The sequence below is a fragment of the Gracilinanus agilis genome, chromosome 3 (assembly GCF_016433145.1).
Source record: "Gracilinanus agilis isolate LMUSP501 chromosome 3, AgileGrace, whole genome shotgun sequence".
Taxonomy (NCBI): Eukaryota; Metazoa; Chordata; class Mammalia; order Didelphimorphia; family Didelphidae; genus Gracilinanus; species Gracilinanus agilis.
The window spans coordinates 343762951-343778585 of NC_058132.1; the positions used below are offsets into that span (position 1 = coordinate 343762951).

Here is a 15635-nt window from a genome sequence, read left to right on the forward strand (position 1 = left end):
GGAAGTTAAGGGTTAAAAAAAAATCAATAAAGTTAAATAGATATTTAGCATGCTTATATTCAATAGGCGTGACTCAAAAGAAGTCATATATGGTGAATTTTTATAAATTGCATATTTTAGATGTACTAAAGAATTTGCTACTTAAAGGAATCCTTTAATGAATTATTTTATAAAACCAATAGTTATTTTGTATTGAAGAGAATTACCCCTTAAATTTATGTATTTATAACTTGGGATTTTGTATATATAAACACAATAGATACACATATATGCATATAGACACACATGTATATATGTATGTGTGCATACATATCCATGTTTGTATTTATGTGTATTTTTCTATACACATATAAACGTATAAAATAGTAGGGCACAATATGCAGCATTAATTCCATGAGAATAATATCCTCTTGTAATTTGTCTTATTTTTAGCCACCTCAAAGACAGACTCCAACTTGACTTTAATTAAAGGACTTCATAGATTATGTGAAGACGAGCTATCATAGACTCTAAGCCAGATTTCAAGAAATGTACCCATTCACTGAAGTGCTGAACATTCTTTCATCTTCCTTCCAACCTACAGTCCACTCCTACTGATAAATTTACCTCTCTGTTCTCTGTTGACTTTGAACTCCTCTCCTCCCAACTATTCTTTCCCACTCTCCATCTGTTAATTAATAGCTTTTACTGACTAAAATTCCTCCTGAAACCATCCCGCATTCTTGCCTCTGCTCCCCATTGATTCAATCCCTAAGCCTCGAGACTAGAAATTTTCTCTGTGGCAGTCAATGGGGTTCTGTCTTTAAATGGTAGATGAGAGTGGTAGGGTACTCATAAGGAATCTTCTGGGAATGCATACAATGATTAGGGAATAGGTTAGATAAGGAAAGTAGTAATTAGGGATAGAAGAGGAATGAGAATGGAATGTGGTAAATGGTCAAAAAAGATAAATTAGAGAAGAAAGGGGAAGAGTAGAGAGGAGATACTCAGGAAGAACATTTTATTCCCACATGGATGCAAATGGATGCAAACTTAGCAAGCTTAGTTACACCAGAGACCATATTTCTAACCTTGATTGATTTTCTTGGGCCATTTTTACTTTTGTTACTTTTTTTTTCATTTTTTTTTTACATTTTTACTTCTACTCTGTTAAGTCAGAACAAAGGCACTGGCAAAATGATAACTAGCTCTTTTCCCCAGGGCACTAAAATTAGAGGGCACAAAAAATTGTGCCAGGCACTCCCCTGGCTTCATCCTGCTTATCCCTGAGCAGTGACTTCACCCATAGCAGTCTTGCAGTATGCCAAAATCTTGCACACTCTTTCAGTGTTGGGAGCTCTTCCACAACGGCTGATTCAAGGACAGATTTAAAGCCACTTGTTCCAAGTGATAAAATTGCTAGGTATGGTTCTGGCCATGGAAATTGGAATAGCAATTCCTCACAACTCATTGGGGCAGTGTACTTACTCAAAACTCTACCCAAAGCAAGCAGGGAAGAAGAAGCCATGCTGGGCCACTTCACTCAGCACACCTTCTCTAGCCCCTTGACTAGACAGAGGTCCCATAGGTCCATCTTGCCTTAAGAATACAAAACACTTTCAGGGATCACTAGTCTCAGCAACAAGATTGCCTACCACACTGGTGGTTGGATGGGTTTCTAGGGAACTCTTCATGTTACACAAATGTGCTGTGGAATAGCACAGATCTAAAACATGGAGAGGGCAATCATTTTGCCACAAAGATACAGAGCCTTCTTCAGTTACAGGGGGATGAAGGAGCAAATGCATCCAGTTAACTCTGTGGACCACTTGGAAGTTGGCAGCCAAGATAGTCTGAGGAACCGAAGCTGACATATATTAATATAAGGGAATGAAAATGATATGCTCAATTTGAGGCTTGTTTGAAAATTAAGAACTGAATCAGGTGATGGTGAGGTTCCTAGTCATATTGAGATCATGATCCTGCTGTGTAATTTTATGTCCTCTTTTCTACTTCTAGACCAAGGCAATCTAGTGAGCTAAAGGTGAATTGGCCCTAGTGAATGAGACTATATTCTCAAATATAGTTCACAAGTTCCTTATAGGCCAAGGCTATGTCCTTTTGTACTTCCTATAATGTTTTGCACATTGTATTACTTAATAAAATTTTGAATGAATGCACTAGAAAAGAGTGCAGCTTGATTCTTGAATAGATGGAAGATGCCATCTTAATCATAATCTTTAATCATGGTGAAATGAAATTCAGTCCCTTCATATTTCTGATTTAAATGGAAGGCTAGTCAATCACTGCTAGAGAATGTCTCAGGTACAACTTAGTGCTCAGTCATGTTCTTGCTTCTACACTTGAATCAGCCTTTCAGGAGTTGAATCAGAGAAAAGTTTGAGGCCTTGCTTAAAATACAAATCTAGCTAGTTACCATGGTCTATGAGTTATGGAAAAACTTAGATGATCAAGATGATTTTTTTTTAATTATAGATCTTGATCCCTTCTATAGAATCATGTAGAAAAATGGAACTAGAAATGGAAGGGGACTTAAGAGCCCAACCCTATCTTTTATAGATGAGGAAACTAAGGCACAAGAAATTTAAGTGACTTGCTTGGAGTCACAAAGTTAGAAAGTGACCGAGGCATGAGTTGAAGCCAGTATTCATTGTACACTGAGGTTTATTTTGCTATATAATGAAAACATTATGTAATAGAAAATGGGAATTGTGTGAATTAATAAGATCTATGCAAAGCTGGAAAGAGGTAGTGAATTCCTTCTCTTTCCACTCTGTCTTTAAATAAAACTCATAACAATAGAACTAGGACAAGATGAGCAAGACAGCTGCCCTAAGCACAAAAAGAGGGTGCTAAATGAATAAACAGGCAATTAGGTACAAACAGAGATCTCCAACAGTGGGATGTTGAAGTCCCTGAGATGCTATGCTCTCCCTGCCTTCTAGCCATCCTCAAGGAAGCTCAATTCCCACTGGACAAGAGTTGACTGAGAAACTAGTGAGAGAAGGCAAAGTTGATGGAATTTGCTTAGTAAAATGTTATCTATTTTTTTGTACGTGAGATGAATCCTCTGTAATTCTCATGACTCGTGTGTCTATATGTGTAGACCCATATTTATATATGAGTATGTATATATGTTTACATATACACATGCATTTATATAACGATATATACACCCACATACACGTATCTGTATGGGTAGAGTGTTAATAAGTCATTAATATATTAAATGTTTGTGTTTGTCTAATGCTTGTGAAGTTGTTTGTATTGCCTTTACTTCTGTTTCTGTAGATGTTAGTGTTGTTAGCTTCAGGTTGTAAGCTATGAGGATGTAAGGATAGTGTTTATTAACTCATTTCATATAGCATATAACAGAGGCCTGAACAGTAGTAAGGACTTAGTAAGTTCACTGTGGTGACAAGGATTACATGAACAATAAGGACAAATCTTATTTTTTTTAAACCCTTACCTTCCATCTTGGAATCAATACTGTGTATTGATTCCAAGGCAGAGGAACAGTAAGGGCTAGGCAATGAAGGGTCAAGTTTAAGTGACTTGCCCAGGGTCACGCAGCTGGGAAGTGTCTGAGGCCACATTTGAACCTAGGACCTCCCAGTGTCTAGACTTGGTACTCAATCTACTGATCCAATCAGTTGCTCCTGACAAATGCCTTTAAATTAATGAGTTTCTTTAAGGACAGACATATTTAAATATAAAGCATTCTTCCTCTAACTTTATATTCAACATTGTTTCCGAAATTCATTGAATGTAGTTCTAATGAAATTATTTAATTCCTATTTATCATGGCTTACTACTGATTCAAATTCTCCTTTATTTGCACATTTATAAATTTTTCCAATCATAAACTGGTACTAACATATTAATCATTAGGAAAATGTTTATTTCTTTGGCTAATAAAATTGCTATGAGGGTCCATAATATTATACTCAAGTTAGCATAAAACTTATCTAGCTACAATTTTGGCTATGGAATTCTCAGCCTCAGATATTTTTCTAAATCCCCTTTGGTTCTTTTGATTCCTTTTGTCAGAACAGATACTCAAAATGTTCTTGAATCAGATTGAGACGCAGAGGGAACTGGTACACTTTTTACTCCTATTCTTTTGAATTATATTTACTAAGATATATTATCATCTCATTCCCAGAAAGGCCAAAAATCTTTCAGTGGGTTATTACTATCATTTTGCTTCACAGAGACTGTTTCATTGTTCTGTGAAGACAGAACAAAATTTTATAACGAATATCCACCTCAGAAAAAAAAAAGAAATCTTACTTAGTTTTTCAGGCCTGTTACTTTATTGTAATTTCCTTGTTTTCTTATTGGTATGTGTAGATGGAGGAGAGGGCAAAAAACCAATCCAATTAAAATCCATAAAAATCTCTAAGCATTCCACACAATTCTTTGTGCTTATATTTTCTATTCAAATAAGTTAAGGTATATTCTCCTGAGGCAATCACTGGAACAATCATTCTGACTTTAAGTAGATTCCATTGGTTACCAGAAGTTTACTTAAGTCATGATTTACTATTCTAGCAATTACAAATTTACCTTAACTAATATTAGAGTTCTGAGTTTCCTACAGAATAAAAATCAACAAAACTTTTTAGGTAAGCAGATAAGGTGGAGAAAAAGTGATGGTGGAGAAATGATTTAGGGCTACTTTTTGTAGTGATTTTCATTTTCACCTGGCAAATGATGGACTTGATTTCTCTGTCTCACAGCTGGTAATTCATTTCTATAAAAGCCTGGTGCTGCCTCTGGAGTTCTGGTAGCAAATCCTAGAGGAAAGAAATTTGAAACTGTTGAAATGAAACTTCTTGGACTAGTGAAACCAAGAATTTTGCCTTGGTAGTAGGGCCTTTTGTTTTCATGAACAGATGCCTGAAGAGGCAACAGAGTGACAGATTTACTCAAATAATCACAGAAGTCCATTTGAAGAAGCTTTTTTTTTCAAATATAGTTCTCTTCAAGGAGAATAATTCAACAGAAAATGTTCAAGAAATCTCAACAGTCCATAATGGATTTTAAGGGTTTAACCAAAATAATCTGGTTCAAGTTGACCTTAGGACTCATAATTTCTCTTATTGAAGATGAAGCATTTGGTTTCTTTTCATTCTAGTTTTAAAAAGAAGCAACAAATTTATAACTCCAGACACTAAGGCCAGGTACCAACTTGCATTGGTAATTTGAGTTTCCTCACCTGGATTTCCTTCTACCAATACAATCATAGGCCAGTTAGTCAAAAGGCTTTTGTTAAACTGTGGATTTAAAGAATGGCAAAAAAATTTTTAATAAGTCAATATTTGCTCTTAAAGAGCTGACATTCTATTGGGAATAGGTGAAAGTATGTGGAGGAATTTGCAACTGGTAAAACCAGGAAAGAATTCCTCCAAAGAGTGGGTTTTGAGTTGAGTGAAGAAAAAGGTAGAAGTGACAGGACAAGAGTATTCTAGGTGTGAGGGATAGATAGCCAGTGCAAGTGCAAGAAGACAGTAGATAGAGTATAGTGTCTGAGGAATTGCAGTAGGCCAGAGTAGCTGGATTATAAGAGTTCATGGAGGGGACTGAAAGGTAAGAAGACTAGAAAGTGGTTCTTAGTTGTTTTGGTAACTTAGGGGATGATGCATTAGCATGGGGAGATATTTCAGATGGTGAGACCAAGCAGAAGGCTATCAAGGCAGGCCAGGAGAAAGGTTTGAATTAGGGCTGTGGCTGGGTGAATAGAAAGAAATTTCTGTCTCACTATATGAGAAATATCATAAGATAGAAATGATAAGGCATTACAACACCTGGGATATGTTGGGTGTCTGTGAGGAGTCAAGAATGAAACCAAGTTTGAAAGAAAGTCCGGGTCACTGGGAGTATAGTGCTGCCCTGTACAAGAAGAGGCAAGTTTGGAAGAGGGGAGTGTTTGGGGAGAAAGATAATGACTTGTTTTGAACATGTTGAATGTGAGTTGCACAGTTTGAAATGCTGAAGAGGTGGTTGAAGATACATGATTATAGATTAGGAGAGAGGCTAGATCTAGATATACAGCACAGAGATCGTAAATGAACCAATCTGAACTGATGACATTGTGAAGTGAGAGTAACAGGATGAAAAGAAAAGAGGGTCCAGGTCAGAGACCTGAGAGATGCCCATAGTTTGAAAGTTTGACCAAATGAGGAACCAGCAAAGGAGACAGAACAGAAAGAAGTTATTCACATAAGAGAACAATGAGAAAATATATAAAGGAAGGAAATTAATGTTGTCAAAAGCTTATCAAAACACCAATTACACCTAGTCATGCCTCAACCTTGGATTATTTTCATCATTTGATGCTTTCGCTCCTACATATATACTGCTAAACAAAGATGGAGAAAATAATGTAACCATTCTGACTGGATCCATTACAAATTTATGTTACACAACCTCAGCTAGGCTCTCACCACTACTCAGCAATCCCACTATATCTCTATATCAACCCACTATCCCATTCTCCACAGTAGCTCTTTCATCCCTCCCCAAACCTCTCTTGGCTCTCCCTTCCCAGCCCTCTCAGTGGAGATCCTTGCCTCATATTTTCGTTGAAAAAAATGAGGTCACTAGCTGTGAGCTCCCTCTTCTCCCTTCTTCCTTATCTCCTATCACTAAGATGCCTTTTGCCACTATCTTCTCCATCTCTAACTCACATGATGAGTTATCTCCTTACCAGGGTTAACCCCTCAGATTGCTCAAGGCATCCTTTTCCATTCTCTATTCCATTCTATCTCCTCCAACAGATTACCCCTTCTATGATCCCTACTTTTTCACTCATTTTCAACCTTTCCCAGTCTACTGGTACATTCCTTGTTGATTACAAATATACCCATACTAAAAAAATCCCTCTCTTGATCCTTCTATTCCTGCTAACTATCAACCTATATATCTTCTGCCCTTTGTAGCTAAACTTTTCAAAAAATGGGTTCTTGAGAAAGTGTTCTAAATCTCTAATAATTAGAGAAATGCAAATCAAAACAACTCTGAGGTATCACCTCACACCTAGCAGATTGGCTAAAATGAAAGAAGGGGAGAGTAATGAATGTTGGAGGGGATGTGGCAAAATTGGGACATTGATGCATTGCTGGTGGAGTTGTGAAATGATCCAGCCATTCTGGCTGGCAATTTGGAACTATGCCCAAAGGGCTATAAAAGACTGCCTGCCCTTTGATCCAGCCATACCATTGCTGGGTTTGTACCCCAAACAGATCATAGATAAACACAGACTTGTACGAAAATATTTATAGCTGAGCTTTTTGTAGTGGCAAAAAACTGGAAAATGAGGGGATGTCCTTCAATTGGGGAATGGCTGAACAAATTGTGGTATATGCAGGTGATGGAATACTATTGTGCTAAAAGGAATAATAAACTGGAGGAATTCCATGCAAATTGGAGAGACCTCCAGGAAGTGATGCAGAGCGAAAGGAGCAGAGCCAGAAGAACATTGTACACAGAGACTGATATACTGTGGTAAAATCAAATGTAATGGGCTCCTGTACCAGCAGCACTGCAATGACACAGGACAGCTCTGAGGGATTTATGGTAAAGATGCTACCCACATTCAGAGGAAGGACTGCAGGAGAGGAAACATATAAGATAAACAATTGCTTGAATGCATGGGCTGAGGCGGACATGAATGGGAAATAGACCCTGGACAAGGACACATGTTACAACCAGTGGAAATGTGCGTTGGCCATGGGTGGGGGGAGAGCAGGGGGTGAAGGGGAAAGTAGGGGCATAAAGTATGTAAACAGATTAAAAACGAATATTAATAAATGTCTAATAAAAATGGGTTCTTACTTATTCTTTTTCTGTCATGAACTCTTTGGCATTCTGATTAAGTCTATGTATTTCTTCTTAGAATGTATTTTTAAATTATTGAAGGAAATGTTATATTTCTGTTAGAAGTTATTGGAAATAAAGATGTCATTTCCCCTCAACCACCATCCAAGTTCATGGACCCTTTGAAATCTATCCAAGGACCAAGGGTCTGTGGACCACAATTTAAGAACCTCTGATGAAATAACATCCTTACAGGAAAGAAATCCCTAACAAGACATGTATCAGAGTGGTCATGTAGCACAACTCTGTTTGAAGACCCACTTCACACTCCAAGCAGCCCATTCCACTTTTATGACAATCTAATTGTTAAGAAATTCTTCCAGCTCTCAAGTCCAGGTTTATCTCCTTTCCATTTCTACCTATTGGTCCAGGTTTTGTCATCTGGGATCAAAAAGAATAAGTCTAATCCTTTTCCCAAATGATAGACCTCCATACTTCAATATTTGATTACAACTATCCTCAAGCCTTCCCTCTTTCCTCCCTCCTCCCTCTGTCTTTTCTCTTCTATAGGCTAGACCTACTCTATCCCTACCCAATTCCTTCAATTGATCATCCTGGTATGTGGATTCAAGGCCATTCATAACCCTGGTTGCTTTCCTCCAGACACTTTCTAACTTATCAATATCCTTCTTAAATTGTGGTATCCAGAACTAAACACCATATTTCAGATGAGGTCTAATGAGATGAGAGTATGGTGGAACTATTGAATCGTTCCTTAATGTAGCCAAGTACTATGTAACAAGGTATATGAAAAGATGTCATCCCTGATTCAGTCAACCAGGTATGCTGGCTAGCAAAGCATTTGAGTATTTGGGGGATGACAAAACCTCTGGCTGCTCCTACCTACATGAGATTTGGTGCTGAGAGGATGAAGCCATCCCCTTACTCTCTACTGAGCAGGAAGAGCTGATGACTAAGGGGATCTTTAAGAGGAAGTGATTCTGCCACTCCTCTTTTCCCATCTGTATAGAGTAGCAGAAGTCTTTCAACTTCTTTCCCTGAAAATGCAGAAAAGACATACATGGTCTTTTCTTCAGCTTTGCCACAAGCAGCCATATAAGCACATAGAAGCTAAAGCATATATCATACTTTGGTACACCTTAAATTAGATTTCAGAGCCCTAGCTGCCCCTCCTGTTTTGTGTTTATTTCCTGAGTATAGCTGACTGGACATTAACCTTGCAATGGCAATGGGCAGGCCTGGAGGTAACCTAGTAAGTTAGAGAAGTCCAGAGGTTCTAGATCTATCAGTAGAATGACTACTGGCAGGAGAAGTTTCTGCATTGGAGAAGATGACCACCAATCAGAAAAGGAGCTCAAACCTTAGTCTGGCTTACTGGTGGACTTTGAGGAGATGAACAGAAATCTAACGTGAAAAGGAACAAAGCCTACTCAGCAGTCCTGCAAACCACTTTACATTCTTTTGAGGTTTAAATCCCAGCATCATAGGAAAGTATAGCAATAGTTATAAGTTGAGTTACTAAATCTTATTTTAAGTGTCTCAGTCAGTGCACATGTTTCTGTATTTAGCATTTCTTTTAATTTAGGAAATAAATAGCTTTTCTGTTCCTGATTCATATTGTACAATGAATAACTTTTTATATCCAACTTTGAGTAAATCCTAGATATGAATCAAAATCTAAGTAATTTTCCCCAAGACAATAGTTGGGGAATTTGTGAGAAAGTGGAACCTAGGTCTTCTTGGTTGATGTCAAAATCTTCCCATGATTGAAACTGTTTTTGACTGCCTGCATGAGTAATATGGATGGTTTCTAGCTTCATATAGAGAGATAAGTGGGGTTAAGAGAAAAATTGCCCTGATTACATTTCTGTGTGCATATGGCAATATCTGCCACTTTTGACTGGTTTTCTTCTTCTTCTTCTTCTTCTTTTTTTTTTTTTTTTTTTTTTTTTTTTTTTTTATATTTTTAAACCCTTAACTTCTGTGTAGTAGTTCCTTGGTGGAAGAGTGGTAAGGGTAGGCAATGGGGGTCAAGTGACTTGCCCAAGGTCACACAGCTGGGAAGTGTCTGAGGCCAGATTTGAACCTAAGACCTCCCGTCTCTAGGCCTGGCTCTCAATCCACTGAGCTACCCAGCTGCCCCGGTGACTGGTTTTCTTCTAATCCTAAGCAAATAAGTATTCCATGGTACATGTGTCCAAGACCAGTGGTATCCTTGTGATATCTGAAAAGTTCACCTAGCAGTGACTTCAGGAAGGATAACCTTTCATGGTAGAAAGGAGTACCAGAGGGGGCAGCTGGGTAGTTCAGTGGATTGAGAGTCAGGCCTAGAGACGGGAGGTCCTGGGTTCAGATCCGGCCTCAGACACTTCCCAGCTGTGTGACCCTGGGCAAGTCACTTGACCTCCATTGCTCACCCTTGCCACTATTCCACTAAGGAGCCAATACACAGAAGTTAAGGGTTTAAAAAAAAAAAAAGAAAAAGAAAAAAGAAAGGAGTATCAGGAACTCTTGTCATTTATAGAAGACAGTGATATGATGAAAAATATACTACCCTTTACAGGGTTTTGTTTTGTTTTGTTTTTTCATTTAAGAGAAGACTCTAGAATAGGAATGCTTGAAAGAATTCTGTAATTTTAGGTATTAGTAGGGAAGATCTGAATGGGAAAGTGTTTTTCCCCTCATACCTCAATTAACACCATTGGCTCATTCTAAAAATAAAGTTCTGCTAGGAATCTTAAGAATAGAATTATATGGATATGGATTTTTGGAAATGTAATTCCTTTTCCTCTTTTTTGATCTCTTTGAGGGAATATATCTAGTAGAGTTATCACTTGGTTAAAGACTATGCCCTACTTAGTACTGTTTGGGGCGGATTGAGTTTCAAATTATTTTCCAGAATGGTTGAAGGAAATCAAATCTATACCTACAATTTATTGTTGTGCATGTCTGTCCTCAGCTTCTCTAAAAATTGTCAAATTTCCTTGTTGTTTATTTTGGGTTTTTCTTGGTCCTCTTTGCCAATCTGATAGCTATGAGGAAGAACCTTGGAGATATGGTAATTTTCCATTTTCCTTATTAGTGATTTGGATTATTTTTTCATATAGTTGTTAATAACTAGAAATTTCTACTTTGAGAACTTCCTATCTGTACTCTTTATTTAATTATTGGGGAATAGCTATTGTTCCTATATATTTTTATCAATTCCCCATATATACTGGATATTAGACATTTATCAGAAAAATTTACTACAAAGATTTTCTTAGTTGGTGGGTTTTCTTTTCATTCTAAGTACATTAATTTTGTTTGTACATAATTTCTCAATTTTATGTGATTGAAATTATCCATTCTATCATGATCCTCACTGTCCTTTAGTCAAGAAATCTCTCATCTATAGTTATAAAAGGTATTTCCTTTCCTTCTCAAATTTATTCATGATAAAAATTTTATATCTTGGCAATATATCCACTTATTGTGGAATATGACATGATATGTTGATTGAAACCTTATTTTTGCCAGACTGATTCCAGTTTTTGCAGCAGTTTTGATTGAATAGTGAATCCTTACCCTGGCAGTTGATATCTTTGGGTTTATGAAACAAATCTGAATGCTTCCAGGTATTTATTAAACAAACCTGTTCTATTAATCATTTCTCTTATTCAACTCTTTTTTGTGATCCTTAAAAACATAGGATTCTGAAGGGACACATATCTTCTTCTATTAGAATGTAAACATTTCATTATCATTTGGCCCCTTCCTATTGCTGAAATGTATTTGCCTTTCTTAAATTGTCTTGATTTAAGTGTTTGAATATGAAAGTTTCTATTTGTTACTATTCTTTTCACCATGAATATCTGAAAGATTTTTATTCTGTTTTTTTTTCCCCGCTTTGGGATCCATGGGATCATCATCCTAGGTTAGAACACTCAGGTTTTGAGGTTTTCATGTACCAGCTTTAGAATGCTATCAAGGATCTACCCTCTCCTCCTTTTACCCTAGAGATATTGGTTAAAAACTCTTAGCTTTTGCCTTGCCCTTGAAGCATCAGAGGTAACAATACTGCTGGTTTCTCAGGAACTTCCTCAGCAGAGCAGTCTGGCTTTATGGACCACTGAAGACTGTACTTGTCGGTGGAGCAACCCAAGTCAGAGTGCTGAAAGGCTTCTGGCTGTGCTTGTGATTCCCTAGCAGGATCTCTCATCCGGTGACCAGAGGTTTCTGTCTCTGTAAAAAGGCTTGACTAGATGAAAGTGCTTACTGTTATCTTTGGATTTCTTGATAATTACTCAATCTGTTACCCTTTATAAATCTTTGCTATTGTCTATCTGGATGAAGAAGGCCCCTCTATGGCAACATCTTACTTAAAAATATCTCCATCTTCTTTTTTAAGCTATTTGTTTTTCTTCTGATTTTTTTTTAAGAGCTCCAATTACTTTATATATATTTTGAATAATTTTTTCCTAGCTACTCTGTTACAGAGTTTGGGATCAAAACACACTTTTTCTAAGGTTCTACTTGTATATTTTGTGGATTTAGTTTCTTCTGGGTTAACCTCTGGGGCTTTCATTAAACCATAGAATATCTTCATTGTTTTCAGTTTTTCTTCTGTTTGCTCTAAAGAAGATAAGTGAAGTGAATTAAGCAAAACACCAGATAATATAAAAAGCGCACAAATTTGGCTCTGAACTATTATCATGCTACTTATGCTTAATTCACTTCACTTATCTTCTTTTGAGCAAATGATTTAAAACCACTTAGATCAGAGGTAGGAAATTTTTATAGTTTATTATTACTAAATATTATCATCTGCTCAGACTCACCATGTGCCTTGCCATTGTCCTTTGAGTGATTTTTATTTCCACAGAGACTGCATGGTTTTCAATTGTACAACAAACAGTGTAGGATACTGGTATTAAAAAGATGGGACTCTTTATTTCAAGAAGAAGTTTGTGCTCACTAAAGAAGCCTCAGGAATTCTCTGAGGTGATTCAGCTTCCTCAGGTCCACTGAGTACCCTAATTAATTCAGGGAACAACTCATTGTCCATTTGCAGTGTCTGTCTAAGATAGTCTTACTGATGAAGCAACTCAGTAAGTTGTGCATCTAATTGCATGTCCCAGAATAAGAAATACTGAAGAAAAGGATAAACTCAGTGGCCACAAATACAAATGATTGGGAAAAAATTAATTGATGCAGACATATTGGTTTAAATAACTGGTAAAAGAGTATAGAAACATGCACAAGAAGCATGCTAATGAGATAAAAGCCTTAAGAGAAAAATCAGAACCATCTTTTACAGACTAGATTAAAAGCCAGCACTTAGCACATTGCCTGGCAAACAGCAGGCACTTAATCAAATGTTTCTTTACATATCTGGCTAGGAGAGAATCTAGTGAAGAGATGAAAACAAAATCCTTAAATTAAAAATCAAGAAAAAAATGGATCAAGGCAATCCCAATACTATAATGGCAAAGAGAACTATGAAAAGGAATATAAAATGTCATTGTATGATATTCTGAGTTGAATTTTAAACTACGCAAGAAATTTTCTTTAAATATCAACAAAAGAATGATCAAATCAAAAGTTTTCAAATAACACATTTTCAATTACATGTTACAAAATTATATTTTTTATTTGTTTGAGGATGCTAACTTTTAACTTGTTATTTTACTTCATTAAAATTTTTATCATATGTAATACTAATAATGAACATATGAATTTAAAGAATTGTTTATTAAATTTGTTTCTCATAAGGAAGCTTATTTTGTTACAAATATGGAATATTCCTTTTGTATCTATGACATTTATACTTTATAAACAACTTCTTATGCATAACTATGTCAAAGATGAGATGATGTTAAAATGAAATCTTTTTAGTTTTTTAAATATTGAACCCCAATAGATGGGATTAAAATGTTACTGCATTTTAGAGAATTTCACTGTATAATGGGTTATAGAAAGTTTCAAGAATATCTTGTTTAAGTGAAATAGCTAAGCTGAAAATTAGTATTTTAAAGTAACAAATTATGCAAAAGCTTTATTTAATGTGAATATCAAGAATTTATAAAGTGATATAAAAACATTTGGCTCATTCAAGAATTCTAAATAGTTGTTTTATAAAAGCAAACAATTGGGGCCTTTATAGAAAGCAAGAAAAACTCCTATTCAGCATATTAGTTGGAATTTCAAGCTTTTAAAGAAAAAGAAATCTATTTTGGAGCTTTACAATTTTCTGAAGGTTATCCAGCCTACTTTCCTCCTCCTGTTCAATTCTAAATGTAACTCACTGCCTATCTGTACTCTGTCCCAAATAAACAGACTGATGGATAAATTATAAAGGTATCATCTAAATATATATTGAAAAAAATTTTTTAATGATCTCAAGCACCCCATATAAGCAAATGCTCTCTTTTTAATACCAACATTCTGCCAGTTTTGCTATATGACAATGTGGTATGAGGAGATAGAACTCTCTTCCCCATATCACATAAAAGGTAATGAAGAGGAGCATGGTAAATGAGTGAAGTAGAACCATGTAGTAAATGAGGAACTCCAAAGAATAAAAGGAATAAAAAAATGTCAGTAAGAAAGTGTATGATAGCAGAAAGGGCTGGGTATATGGCAAGAGTGAAGGATGACAGATCAACAACTTTAGTGCTTCACTGGTATCTTTACAATGTCATGAAAAAGTGAGGAAAGTCTTCAGCATTTTAGGTGCATTCCCTGTACCTAATGTAAGGGAGAATATGGACAAAGTTGCAGACAATGGATAGGTATAGATGGGTTACAATCTTCATTATTGAAGAGAATTTCCAAATCCATGAGATCAAAGATCCATCTGAATATTTAAATTAGAACAGATCTATAAACCCAATTCACTTTATAGTACTCACTTCTCCTAAGGTTTCCATACCCTAAGAAATATGCATACATAGACATTTGAGATGAGTGTAGAAAATCTCCCTTATTTTTGATAGTCCAGACTTCCACATGATAAACTTTGGATTCTATACACTTCTTCTCCTTGGCATCTGTGACTTGTTTTTTGCTAGAATCTTCCATTTTGGATATTTAAATGCAGGAGTGTGCTGGAGCTGGCTCATATAAGCTCACAAGAGCAAATTGTTAAATTTTCAGTATGAGCATTTCCATCTCAGAAATGAGCAAATACTATAAATCAGGGCTTGATATGTGATTTTATTGATTATCTAGATTTCAGAAATGGGGAAAATGTTAATAATGTGTATTGAACCTATACATGTGTCTGGCATACTTTTTTTTTGAGAGCCAGTTGTTAAACATATACCAGCACACCCCTGTTTAAAAGTTTTCATTTGTAGAGTGGAGGGTCTTGATGACTAGTCTCTATTATCTTGTGACTCTTCACTTAAAACATCAGAAATGGGAAACCAATCAAATATTGCTTTCAGATACAGAGCTTCCCTGACTAAGAAATCATGAAGGACGCAGGTTTCTTCTTCATCAACTAAAAATAGTGACAAGAACTTGGTGTAAGCTAAATGCAGTAAGTCCAGAGGATGAACTCTAGCAGCACCATCACTGACCTCCTTTCTCTTTCTGTTATGGCTTGATGATCATAGTACTCAAGTCTCAGAAACCCCCTCTAGTAACTGAGATGGCAGTTCCCTATCTCCTGAGCTCTCCTTTCTTTGTCCTCAAACTGCAACTCTGGTCCCCTCTGCCCTACCCCTATCCCCATGGATGTTGCCAGTTGGGTCTTTAAATTTCCCTTGTTTAAGTGAAAACCCAGCAGAATTTAGGCAATATTTTCC

At 36.3% G+C, this 15635-nt stretch overlaps 1 protein-coding gene across 3 annotated transcripts in view; it reads right to left on the reverse strand.

Annotated features, from left to right (window-relative positions):
* STXBP5L (syntaxin binding protein 5L) overlaps positions 1 to 15635 on the reverse strand; it is a 437905-nt gene that overhangs the window by 74095 nt on the left and 348175 nt on the right. The gene's annotated exons all lie outside the window — the stretch shown is intronic.